This window comes from Lithobates pipiens, unplaced genomic scaffold, assembly GCF_037356315.1.
Source record: "Lithobates pipiens isolate NorthernLeopardFrog02 unplaced genomic scaffold, aLitPip1_a1.2 Scaffold_16, whole genome shotgun sequence".
Classification (NCBI taxonomy): Eukaryota; Metazoa; Chordata; class Amphibia; order Anura; family Ranidae; genus Lithobates; species Lithobates pipiens.
The window spans coordinates 337420084-337433480 of NW_027507748.1; the positions used below are offsets into that span (position 1 = coordinate 337420084).

Below are 13397 nucleotides of genomic sequence, written 5' to 3' on the forward strand. Positions count from 1 at the left end.
TTGTTGCTCGTGTTTGGACTCGACTTATAAATATCTTTTTATTAATGAGGTCTTCAGAACTGGACACAATGGGGGTTATTTACGAAAGGCAAATCTACTTTGCACTATAAGTGCAAACTACAAGTGCAAAGTGCACTTGCAATTTCACTGAAAGTGCACTTGGAAGTGCAGTCGCTGTAGATCTGAGAAGGACATGCAAGAAAAAGAAAAATCAGCATTTTAGCTTGCACATGATTGGATGATAAAATCAGCAGAGCTTCCCCTCATTTCAGATCTACCCCTCAGATTTACAGGGACTGGACTTCCAAGTGCACTTTCAATGCAATTTCAAGTGCACTTTGCACTTGTAGTGCAAAGTGGATTTGCCTTTCGTAAATAACCCCCCAATATTCTAAATGGTCTAAATAAGGATCTATATAGAGGAATCAGAACCTCCTTCCTCCTGCTGGTGATCCATCTAGTGATGCATCCTAGGATTCTATTTTTTTCCACTGCATGGCCATATAGTGCAGGCAGCACCATGCATATCTGGGCTTATCATTTTCCACCACGGATGTACATCACTGTGTGACTGTGTACAGACTACCTCTATGTGACTACAATGGTAGATATAGGGAACACTTTGAATCAGCTGATTTCTACGTGTAAATAAGTCAAAGCTAGATGCGGGAATGAATGTTTCAACACCCAGTCAGCAGCGGGACACAACCTCGATCTGCAGGTTGCTGGGAATTTGTTAAAACCCTGGGGCAGTTCCATGGAATCCAAGACTGTTAGGAGGTATGCAACAGATCTTAAATAATTAGTGGTTGTCTTTACTTACCTAAAGTGACAAGTGCTGGTTAAGTATAATAAATAGCATGATAAAAGTACATATTAAATAACATTTCCAATCATTGTCCAAATCTTGCCGCCTCAACCCTTGCAACATCTCCAAAATATGCCCCTTCTTAACCAATGACACCACAGAGCTCCTAGTTCACTTCCTGGTCATCTTCCACCTCAACTACGGCAACTCCCTCCTCACAGGATTACCTTTACATAGGCTACCTCCCCTCTCCCCTCCAGTCCATTAAAATGCTGTGGCCAGGCTCATCTACCTTAACAACCATTCGGTGCTTGCTACTCCTCTCTGTCAATCCCTTTAGTAGTGTCCACTCACCCAACAAATTAAATTCAAAATACTAACAACAACTTACATGCACAACTCAGCCCCACCTACATTACTAACCTAGTCCCAAAATACCAACCTACTCATTCTCTTCATTCCTCCCAAGACCTCCTGCTCTCTAGCTTCCTCGTCACCTCCTCTTATGCTCACCTCTGTCCCACTATCTCCTACTTTCTTGCTTTTATACAATCCCTAAAAACACTCTTCTTCAGGGAAACCTATTCTGCTCACACCTAACAACTGTACTTTTATGTTCTCCATAAAATCATCCCCCACGGTTAGTACCTTTTGTATCACTTGTCCCTCCCTCCTAGATTGTAAGCTCTAACGAGCAGAGCCCTCTGATTCCTCCTGTATTGAATTGTATTGTAACTGTACCATCTGCCCTCGTGTTGTAAAGTGCTGGGCAAACTGTTGGTGCTATATAAATCCTTAGTGACAGAGTCCCTAATAATATTGCAGCAGCGCTCTTTGTCAAAAATTCAAAGTGTTTTTTCCACATGGTTCCTTGTATGACATGGCTTTAAATCTGGTTGGAGTTGAGCGGTGGAGATTAAGTGTTAATATCCAAAACGCATGATCTTTGAATATGTGGTGAGTGCATCCCCAAAGGGGAGATCATCTCACTTGGTGAACTGTTTGGTGGAAGGCAGGCCTGGACTGGGACAAAAAATAGGCCCGGGCATTTTAGAATGAGCAGCCAACTTTTCCAGGGACCGGGGGGGGGGGAGAAATGTCGGTAGACATTCGCGGGGGTGGCACTGTGATATAAAGGGGACTGCACTGTAAAGGAGCACTGTAATGATTACAGTGCAGTCCCCTTTATATCACAGTGTCCCTGTCCTATTGTGGCCATACAATGCTAGTACTGTCTGTCTCCTATTGTGCCCATGCTGCCCAGTGACACTGACCTGCTCTCTTTGGTGGTCCTGGACAACATGGCGCTCTCTTTCTGGTGTTGCGGTACAGCGTGGCTCGGGTACTGCGTGGCTCGGGTACTGCGTGGCTCTCTGGTGGTGTGGGTACAGCGTGGCTCTCGTGGCTCTCTGGTGGTGCGGGTACAGTGTGGCTCTCTGGTGGTGCAGGTACAGCGTGGCTGTCATGGCTCTCTGGTGGTGGGGGTACAGCGTGGCTCCCATGGCTCTCTGGTGGTGAAAGTACAAAGTGGCGCTCTCTCTCTCTGGTGGTGCGGGTACAGCGTGTCTCTCTCTTGTGGTGCAGGTACAGCATGGCTCTCTCTGGTGGTGCAGGTACAGCGTGGCTCTCTCTGGTGGTGCGGGTACAGCGTGGCTCTCTCTGGTGGTGCGGGTACAGCGTGGCTCTCTCTGGTGGTGCGGATACAGTGTGTCTCTCTCTCTCTCTCTGGTGTGGGTACAGCGTGGCTCTCTCTGGTGGTGTGGGTACAGCGTGGCTCTCTCTGGTGGTGCGGGTACAGTGTGGCTCTCATGGCTCTCTGGTGGTGTGGATACAGCGTGGCTCTCTCTGGTGGTGCGGGTACAGCGTGGCTCTCTCTCTGGTGGTGCGGGGACAGCGTGGCTCTCTCTCTGGTGGTGCGGGTACAGCGTGGCTCTCTCTGGTGGTGCGGGTACAGCGTGGCTCTCTCTCTGGTGGTGCGGGTACAGCGTGGCTCTCTCTCTGGTGGTGCGGGTACAGTGTGGCTCTCTCTCTGGTGGTGCGGGTACAGCATGGCTCTCTCTCTGGTGGTGCGGGTACAGCGTGGCTCTCTCTCTCTGGTGGTGCGGGTACAGCATGGCTCTCTCTGGTGGTGCGGGTACAGCGTGGCTCTCTCTCTGGTGGTGCGGGTACAGCGTGGCTCTCTCTGGTGGTGCGGGTACAGCGTGGCTCTATCTGGTGTTGTGGGTAAAGCGTGGCTCTATCTGGTGGTGCGGGTACAGCGTGGCTCTATCTGGTGGGGTGGGTACAGCGTGGCTCTATCTGGTGGTGTGGGTACAGCGTGGCTTTATCTGGTGGTGCTGGGGCTATTAGTTCCTCAGCACAGTCCTCTTTTTACATGTCTCCTGTAGTGACTGCTTGATTCCAGGTTTTCTCCCCTCCCCCCAGCAGAGTGCATGCTAGCTAATGTAGCCGTCTCCCTGCTGAGATCAATTGGGCCTCTTATCTCTACTACATTTCCCATGATGCCCCATTATTTTTTTCTGATTGGCCCTCTGCTGTGGCCAATCAGGAGAGAAGAACAAGCAGGAAGCTCTCATGCTGCAAACAAGCCCGACATGAGAGAGGGGGGGTGTAAGCTGTGGGCCGCTTTCAGGATGCCCCCCCCCCTCTCTCATGTCGGGCTTGTTTGCAGCATGAGAGCTTCCTGCTCAGAGGGACAGCTATGGCTGGAGGAGGAGGAACAGTAGTCCGTAGGGGCCGAGAGTGGAACTGTCAGCGCGGCCTTGAGGCTGAGCTGTGTGTGAGAGACACACAGCTCAGCCCATGCAGCCGCTAGTTCCGCTGGAGAAGGCACAGGCTGCGGCCGCGGCCGCATGGCGGTTGGCGAGCGGCGGCCGTGGCCTGTGTTAACCCTGTCCAAGCCGCGGTCGCCGCTTACCTCCCGCTGTGCGGCCTGATCATCAACAGGCTGTGGAGCGGGCGGCCCACCGGGCAAATGCCCGGTCTGCCCTATGGCCAGTCCGGGCCTGGTGGAAGGTGCTTCTTCACGATCAAAACAACTAATATGTTATCCATCACTGAATCACATTGCTATATATGAACATTATATTGAAACTTGCCAACTTTGAATATTTGACAAAGAGCGCTGCTGCAATATTATTAGGGTTTTTTTTTTTGTAATTGTTTATTTTAAATTTTCAACATCATACAGAAGAAAATATACATGAGATATTAATATTAACGTATCAAGAATGCAGGTATACTTTGATTACAAGGCATACAAAATCTAAACATATAGAGGCATAGCGATGTGATTAAAGTAGTGATCTTCCACCGTATCTTTAAGGGGGTTATAGACAGAATCTGTAAACAGACTATGTAACTTCAAAGAGAGTTTTAAGGAAAAAATAAAAAATAGATTTCAGACCTTCTCTCGGGGACATGTATGTATCCAGGTTTATCTAAGCAGGAGCAATCCCATCAGAACCATATGTAGACTCATCCCATGTTGACCAAATTTTAGAAAATTTCTGCATCTTATCCTCCACTACGGCCGTCAAGTGTTCCATTCTGCGTATGTCAGCTACAGTGGTGATCAATTGCGGAAGTGTAGGTGGAGAGGTGGACAACCATAACCTGGGTATGACCCTTTTAGCAGCCAATAAGATAAAGGACAACAATCTGCGCAAGGCCTTAGAAATACCAGAGAAAGGGAGGCCTAGCAGATAATGTTTTTTTTTTTTATATTGTATTTATTATGTATTTTTTTTTTTATCAGCTGCTGAATTGTGATTTTACAAATAAGGTTATTATATAATTATGTATATATATTTTTTTCTTGATATCACTTATTTACCTCATTTGCTATATTCAGGGTGCTGAGTGGTGCTTTTCTTAGGAGGGCCATATAAAGCATTTACACATGCTATATAAATCCTGTATTATAATAATAATAATATTCCCAAGGCTGTCATTTTAATGAATTGTTATGAACTACTGTATATAATTTGGCAATCTCTTCAGTATGATTTGTTCCATTGCACTTTATATTTTGTAATGGAAAATCTTGTCTTTAGCAAGTTTGTTAATTTGCTTCTGTTCCTTATCTGCAAATACCAACTCCCGTGTTGCTGAGATAAGTTTATAACTGTTCAGCACATTTTTACTTGCTGTGATTGTAGCCATATTAGTGAATCATCAAGTATACATCAAGTATGATGGAAGATACTGCATATAGCCACATAAAGAAGCAGTTAACCAACCTGATCACAAAGAAAACACAGGACAACAGCGACATCTTCCTTCTCTCAAGATGCAAATAGAGGAATCTCCTACCACAGGGTCTCCGGATTAAAAATGCTTGTGCAAATACACTTAACTCTCCAGCACATTTTTAAGAATTTAAGGTTAAAGGATAGGCAAGTCATTGAAGCAAAAAGCCATCCCATCTCAACTCAACTCTTAAAAACTGTGATAAAAGTAATAGTACCCAGATCACGCTTGCCTCCTCTCTGAATCAATCAATAAATGCCATCAAAAATTGTTAAGTGCAGTTCCAGGTAATTTTTTTACTCTTTTGGATAGAATAAAAAAAGAGTTAGACCCCACACACGCTATTAGATTTTCTTCAGATTTTTGTCTTCAGATTTACCAAAATCATATATTATGAGGTCAAACCTTAAGAGTTTAAATTTTTTATGCAATCAGGCAGGTTCTTGGTTTTGGTAAATCTGAAGACAGAAATCTGCAGAAAATCTAATAGTGGGTATGGGGTCTTAGAATCTCTGTCAAATTTTATTTCTGTCAGTTTACTGCTTCATTTTCTGTCGTGACAAAGCAGAAATTTCAAGGAAATTATTAAAAATATTATTATACAGGATGTATATAGTGCCAAAAGTGTAGTACTTTACAAAATAAAGGGAGGCAATACAGTTAAATGCAGTTTTAAAAAGGGTTAGGAGGGCCTTGTTTATGAGAGCTTACAATCTTCACAAAAGTGAAAAAATTTCTCACCTTGGACAGCTGTCACCAGGACTGGTGTCTCCATTGGGAGAGTTGCCCCTATACTACTCATCCAGTAGTATATCTGTTAATGCTGGTGTAGCACCCCTCTGACCCCTGAGGAGGGCTATCATTTCACCCCAGGGCTGGGTACATGGCTAAAATTGGGGACTAAAAGAACATAAAGGTGAGGGTTGGAATTTCATGCTATTGCCAGTGTTTCCTGTGACAAATATTGTATTTTATTGGGATTGTATGTGATAGACCAACACAAAGTTGCACATAATTGTGAAGTGGAAGGACAGCTGCAAATATTTTTGGGTATGTCTCTACCAGCTTTGCAGAGTGACATTTTTCCCTATTCTTCTTTGCAAAATAGCTCTGTCAGATTGGATGGCGAGCATCTCTGATCAGCAATTTTCAAGTCTTGCCACAGATTCTCAATTGGATTTAGGTCTGGACTTTGACTAGGCCATTCTAACACATGAATATGCTTTGATCTAAACCATTCCATTGTAGCTCTGGCTGTATGTTTAGCGTTGTTGTCCTCCACCCCAGTGTCAAGTCTTCTGGAGATTCTAACAGGCTTTCTTCTAAAATTGCCCAGTATTTGGTTCCATCTATCTTCCCATCAACTCTGCCAATCTTCCCCATCCATGCTGAAGAAAAGTATCCCCACAATGTGATGCTGACACCACCATGTTTCACGATGGGGATGGTATGTCCAGGGTGATGTGCAGTGTTTTTTGCCACACATAGCATTTTTCATTGCACATAGCATTTTTTAGGCCAGAAAGTTCAATTCTGGTCTCATCTGACCAGAGCACCTTCTTCCACATGTTTACTGTGTCCCCCACATGGCAAACTGAAAACAGGACTTCTTATGGCTTTTTTTCAACAATGGCTCCCTTCTTGCCACCCTTCCATGCAGGCCAGATTTGTGGAATGCATGACTAATAGTTTTCCTGTGGACAGATTCTCCCTCCTGGGCTGTGCATCTCTGCAGCTCCTCCAGAGTTACCATGGACCTCTTGGCTGCTTCTCAGATTAATGCTCTCCTTGCCCAGCCTGTCAGTTTAGGTGGATGGCCATGTCTTAGTGGGTTTGCAGTGGTGCCATACTCTTTCCATTTTTGTATGATGGATTGAACAGTGCTCTGTGAGATGTTCAAAACATGGGATATTTTTTTTTTTATAACCTAGCCCTTCTTTAAACTTCTCTACAACTTTATCCCTGACCTGTCTGGTGTGTCCCTTGACCGCCATGATGCTGTTTGTTCACTACGGTTCTCTAACAAACCTCTGAGGGCTTCACAGAACAGCTGTGTTTATTCTGAGATTAAATTATAAACAGGTGGACTATATTTACTAATTAGTTGACTTTTGAAGGCAATTGTTTCAGCTTGATTTTAGTTGGGGATATCAGAGTAAAGGGGGTCTGAATACAAAAGCATGCCACACTTTTCAGATATTTATTTGTAAAAAAAAAATTAAAACCAGTTATCATTTTCTTTCCACTTCACAATTATGTACCACTTTGTGTTGGTCTATCACATAAAATCCTAATAAGATACATTTATGTTTTTGGTTGTAACATGACAAAATGTGGAAAATGTAAAGGGATATGAATACTTTTTCAAGGCACTGAAATTTCCCCTAATAGGGTTACTGGCAAAAATACCCAGCAGAGGTTGTAACTGTCCCCAACGCTATGTAGAAATTAAGAAAGTAAATCCCAAAAGTCCCAGAGTTTAAATAAATCATCCACTGCAGGTAATATTTATATTTTTCCTGCCCTACTTCCCACCATTGCCAATACCTGCAGATGCGTTTATAGCATCATACTGTAAATGGAAATCATTGAAACTCCTCGCTGAAAACTGAGCAGTGGATTTGATAAAACTATTGACGTCATGATCTTGTCACTGGAATTCCCTTAGCATAATAAAAAAAGTCAACAGACCTTTAGCACATTCCAGGAGAGCAAAAATAAAAGAATTCTGTCCATTAATAAGTAAAAGACTGGAACACACACAAAGAGGCCGAAACATGAAGTGAGATATTTAGTAAAAGTTTCTGAATGATTTGTATCAACCAAAAAGTTAAGTTGTCCACAGATCTTTCAAATTTTATCCAAAAGTCTAAATTTGAACCATGTTTGAGCCCTTAGTTTTGGATAGAATTGAGAAGCTTTTGATGAAGGGGAATGGTGTTGCCCCTGAAAAAAAATGTGTTGGCTGCTTTTTTATGGCTTTCTACCAGCAATTTAAAATTATATTGGAGTCTTTTATTTCGTTTTTAACCAATTTTGGTCTAGCACTCCTTTCTGTATTCCAATAGTTTGAGGTACTGTTGGGTGCCCATCGAGAGAAACCTTGCTGCGTTACAGTGTCTTGCCAGAGCTATTGAGTTTGTTTTAAATTTTCACTCACCTGGCTACATTTATAAGTCCAAAATGTCCCAGTGCCTTTTTGAGTATGAGGTTTTAAATGCTTTCTGTGTTCCTTTAGGGCAGGGATATGCAATTAGCGGACCTCCAGCTATTGCTAAACTACAAGTCCCATCATGCCTCTGCCCTTGACTGTCATGCTTGTGGCTCTAAGAGTCTTGCTATGCCTCATGGGAATTGTAGTTCTGCAACAGCTGGAGGTCCGCTAATTGCATATCCCTGCTTTAGGGGTTTCTTTCTTATTCCTGTTCTGACACCTGGGAACCACAGTGGAAAAATTCTGGCAAAGGTCAAAAAAATGTTCTTAATCTGCTAAAAAAACTTTTTTTTATTGCTGTTTGTGTCTGGTGGGTGGGGGGTTTTCCTTTTTTTGTTCTGCCTGATACATATCAAATGAAATGGAAGTGGGTGAAAGTAAACTCCCCTCCTGCTTGTCTGTCACTCATTAAAAAGACAAGAATTAAGAAAAAAAGTCCCAAATATACATCAATAAAATGATCACAGAGATGCTAACCCTTCAATCTATCCAAAAGTTCAAAAAAGGTAAGGCCTAGATCTGGACTTACATTTCAGAAATGTGGGAAAAAACATCCCACTATGTTATTCATTTGTAGTAATCATTAAAGCAATTGTAAAGGTAAAAAAAAAAAAAAAAAAACTCTACATTTACCTGCTCTGTGCAGTGGAATTACACAGGACGGCCGTGAACCTCCTCTTCTCGGGTCCTCCGCTGGAGCTCCTGGCCCCTCCTCTCTGTTCAGTGCCCCATGGGAAGATGCTTCCATTGACACAGACAGAAGGACTTGGCCCTGTCCTCGACTGCCTCATCACTGATTTTGATTGAGAGCACTGGGAGCCAATGGTTCCCGGTGCCCCAACAAACCCAGTGAGACCTAGAAGCGAGGGGACAGAAGAACTGTAGACGTGCACAACACTGGATCAAATAAGGGCTCAGGTAAGTAAAAAGTGGGGTGAGGGTGATGCTGATACCTAAACATTTTTTAACTTAATGCAAGGAATGCATTAAGGTAAAAAATGTTTAGGCTTTAGAACCATTTTAACAAGGCAGCCATATGCAGTTTTATTATAGCACCAAGGAACTACAAATCAACTATACGTACTATTCACTAGATTCAGATTGGCCATCCCTCCCATTGGTTTCATGCTGCTGATTCAAAAGAAAGGGCCTTCTTAAAAAATAGACCTACTATCAACACACTAGCTTAGTTAATAGGCTGATCTTTCTTTTACCTCTAGTGTACCAAGAAAACTGTGTGAGATATGTAAAGCTGTTACTCCTTTCTTGCTAATCTGGTAGAGAAGGGGTGCCCAACCAGTGGCCCGCGGAGCCCTCTGATGTGGGCCACGACCTCCTGCTCTGAGATGGAATAGAATAGAATACTATTATTAAAGGTAAGTTTATTACTAAAATCACAGTGTATATATGGGCATATATGGGCACATCTGTTCTGCAATGGTTACTGGACTGTTTTCAAACAGATCCACAGGTGCAGAGAAGTGCCATAGACTTCTATTACCTACAAGTTTGGTGTGCTGAGAGAAGAGTGGGCTCTATAGAGCCGAGCGGGCTGACATCCACCCGCTCTGCCCATTGTGGCCTGCGACTGGTTACCAAGTTGCTAAAGTGGCCCCTGCCCTCCAAAAGGTTGGGCACCCCTGTGGTAGAGGGATCTACAGGATGCATACCAAAAGTATTAAAAGCAAGACACCAGTTCTTTGCTGTAACAAAAACCTTCATCCAGGGGTAAATGTAAGATTTGTTTTTACTCTGCAGGTTTCTACCATGAAATAAATATATTTCATACAGATTTACCATAGTATTGAAGAATGGGATTTATTTATTGTAAAAAAAAAAAAAAAAAAACATGCAATTACAGTTAAAAATTACTGAGCAATGAGCGGTGTTTGTCATGTAAAAAAAAAAAAGTGGTCTGTTAAGAAATTATGACTGTACACTCATGTAACTGAAAAGTTACATGGTATGACTTACCAGTGAGGTCTTCAGCCAAACCAAGACATTTCAAGGCAAAAATGATATTTCAGTTATAAGTTCATACTGATGGGTTAAATCATTCACTTACTTCCAGTACTTCTTGGTGACACCGTTGGCTAGATCTTTTTTGCAGATGTTTCTAGTTCTGCATGTGACCACTATAGAAATGTATCTCTGCTACGTGTACTACTGTGCTGTGGCTGGTAAACTAAGCTTTTTATGGACCATAAATTACTAAATGGTACCTATTGTTAATCTAATCCCCAATGCAGGTCCCCACTGTACCCTATGAAAGTTTCTACACAAATACTTGCTAACTGTATTTGCATAGAGCTAAGCACACTGTCTTGCCTCATGTGATTGGGCTTGGCTTATTAGGTTACTTAGACATTGAGTCTTTTTATCACTAGGGAGTCATGGTGGTTCATGCTTAGTCTTCTCATACTTCATAAAAAAAGAGAATTTTTGGAGGGTCCCATGGCATCATGCGGGGGGACAAATGATCTAGCATCTTATGGAGCCTTACTATGTAAACAATGATATTGTGTTCACTCCCTGTGAGCAAGTGATGGTGCAAGAGGGTTTGCTGTAGTATAGTAGTTTGTAATATGTCACACAAGCTACAGTCACAGGCTGGTATAAGGCAGGGCACTTGTGGTTAGTGTCAACATTCCTGGAGTGCCCAACTCCAACCTTTTTGGTATTTGGTCTCCACTTGTTAGCTGAAGCCAGGAAAACATTCCTATTGGTTCTGTTTAGTTCAGCAATGACATCACAGGTCACATGGCAGCTGCAGTGAACATATGGGAACACATGGGAAAGTAATCTTGCTACAAGGTAATTACTCCAAAGTATCTCCCAGATCAGGTTCTGCTTGAACAATCCTATTAGAATATTTACTGGTGTCTTGACCTCCCTCCTCCACACATCTGCCACCAAACCTCTCAACAATCCCAGACTCTGCGGAATTGTCCCTGGATTTATAAAAAAAATCACTGGCATAGCAGATTTAAGCTGTGTCTGGCTGTCATCCAGGTGTTGGAAAGCCAGAGTCCTTGCTAGCACCTGGAACCCAAGGCATGTACCCCCCGCATTTTTATTTTCCTGGGTGCTCCAAGACCCAATGTTGTGACTATCCACCATTTATTTTTTTAAGCATAAATATATGTAGTACATTGCTGCAAATGCATACCACGTTGTATCTCACTTTTTACACATGCTTAACATATACCTCTGTGTGAATTGACAGCTATACATCAAAACTGACAGATATGATTGTCTATCGCTGCTCGACAACTGATAACATTATGCACCTATCTCTCTTTAGATACAGGAATCATTGATCTACAAATATATGGATATTTTTAAAACAACACACAGCATTTTAATTTGAAGTTTACACATTAGAAAAATGTTGTCTTTATAAATATTTTTTTACAGCACACCTACACTGGTACCTATCATGTGTTCATCAACTGGTACACTTGTCCAGTTTGGCCTGTACACTCTTCAGCTGTCCTGAAGTATTTGCACAGGTGCTGTAGAGCCAGTATACTATATACCTCTAAACTTACACTGTATGCAAACCCTAAGGGCTAGTTTACATTTGCTTCAAAACAAGGCTTCTGACACACTTTGTTAACCTCCCTGGCGGTATGATTATTTCAGATTTTAGGTGCTGAAAGCGGTACCATTATTTTGCATGGAAATTTGGCGTTTTATATTGTAGGCCTGTAATTCTTAGAAATAATTCACTTAAATCTGTCCAAACAAGAGTCTAATAGACTAATAGATAAAATTTGAAATATGAAATCAAAAATTATAATATTATATATATATATATATATATATATATATATATATATATATATATATATATAAATATTAAAATAAATAACTATAAATAATTATAACAAATAATAATATAATAATAATAAAAATTATTCAATAATGTAATGAAATCAAAAACACTGAAATGTGCTGAGTTGCAGAATGATCGCTGTCATTACTTTTAGTGTTTGATGACGAATTTCCCCACAAATTACTATCGCTCAATTCTGCGAGTGATTCCAATTTATTATCGCTGTTTTCTAGCTGGTCTATAACCACTTTTGATGTAAACGGCCATTTTTTGTTTGCTATGGACAATCTCCAGTTTCCAGGCATAAAGAACAGTATTTATAATATAAAACTGTATGCAGGGCACTGGACAAACCACTAGGGACAAAGGGGATGTGTAATTATTTGATACAGTACTATAATCTGTAAGATTACAGTATATATACTGTGTTTTTTACTTTTTGAATTTGGCGCCGAACTCCATCCCTGTGCGTCGCAGCGCTCGCAGGGAACGGAGCTCGGCAGACAGATCGAGCGAGACACAGCAGCTCGCTGATCACATCGGGGAGACATCGCTGGATCCAGGGGACAAGGTATGTAACCCCCTCCATGGATCCAGCGATGCAATCCTGAGTCTGGCTCGGGAATACCGCTTATGATAATGAAATCTTACCCTGATTCAGACTCGTGAATACCGCCAGGGAGGCTACAGCTCTCTGAACACCAGTCAAAGCACCTATCACTAAATAAAATGGTTAGCTTATAGTCCTGTTTACACCTTGCTTTTGCTTTGATGAGGCTTTCCATGAGGCTTCAGTGGAGCTTCAATGAGACTTTGGTGGAGTTCTGATGGGTCTTCGATGAGCCTTTGGTGGAGTTCTGATGGGTCTTCGATGAGCCTTTGGTGGGGCTTCGATGAGGCTTCAGTGGGGTTTTGAAGAGACTTTGGTGGAGCTTTGATGGGGCTTCAATGAGCCTTTGGTGGGGTTTTGGTGGGGCTTCGGTGAGGCTTCAATGAGGCTTCAGTGCGGCTTCAAGTGAGCTTTGCCATAGATTTCTATGGAGGCTTTGAAGATGCTCTGAAGCACCACTAAAGCTACATGGGGTATAATTTTTGAAGAAAAGCTAAAGCAAAGCAAAAGCAAATTGTAAACAGGACTATAAGCTAACCATTTTATTTAGTGGCAGGAGCTTTCACTTGTTTTGAAACAACTGTAAACTAGCCGTTAATGTGTGTTGAAGCCAAAGCAAGTGTAAATGAGCCCTAACAATGAATTATTTAATCCATGTCGGTCTGTTACCTATACC

The 13397-nt window shown here is 42.2% G+C and overlaps 1 protein-coding gene across 2 annotated transcripts in view; it reads left to right on the forward strand.

Annotated features, from left to right (window-relative positions):
• The window catches only part of RSPO1 (R-spondin 1), a 206654-nt gene that overhangs the window by 106216 nt on the left and 87041 nt on the right, over window positions 1–13397 (forward strand). The gene's annotated exons all lie outside the window — the stretch shown is intronic.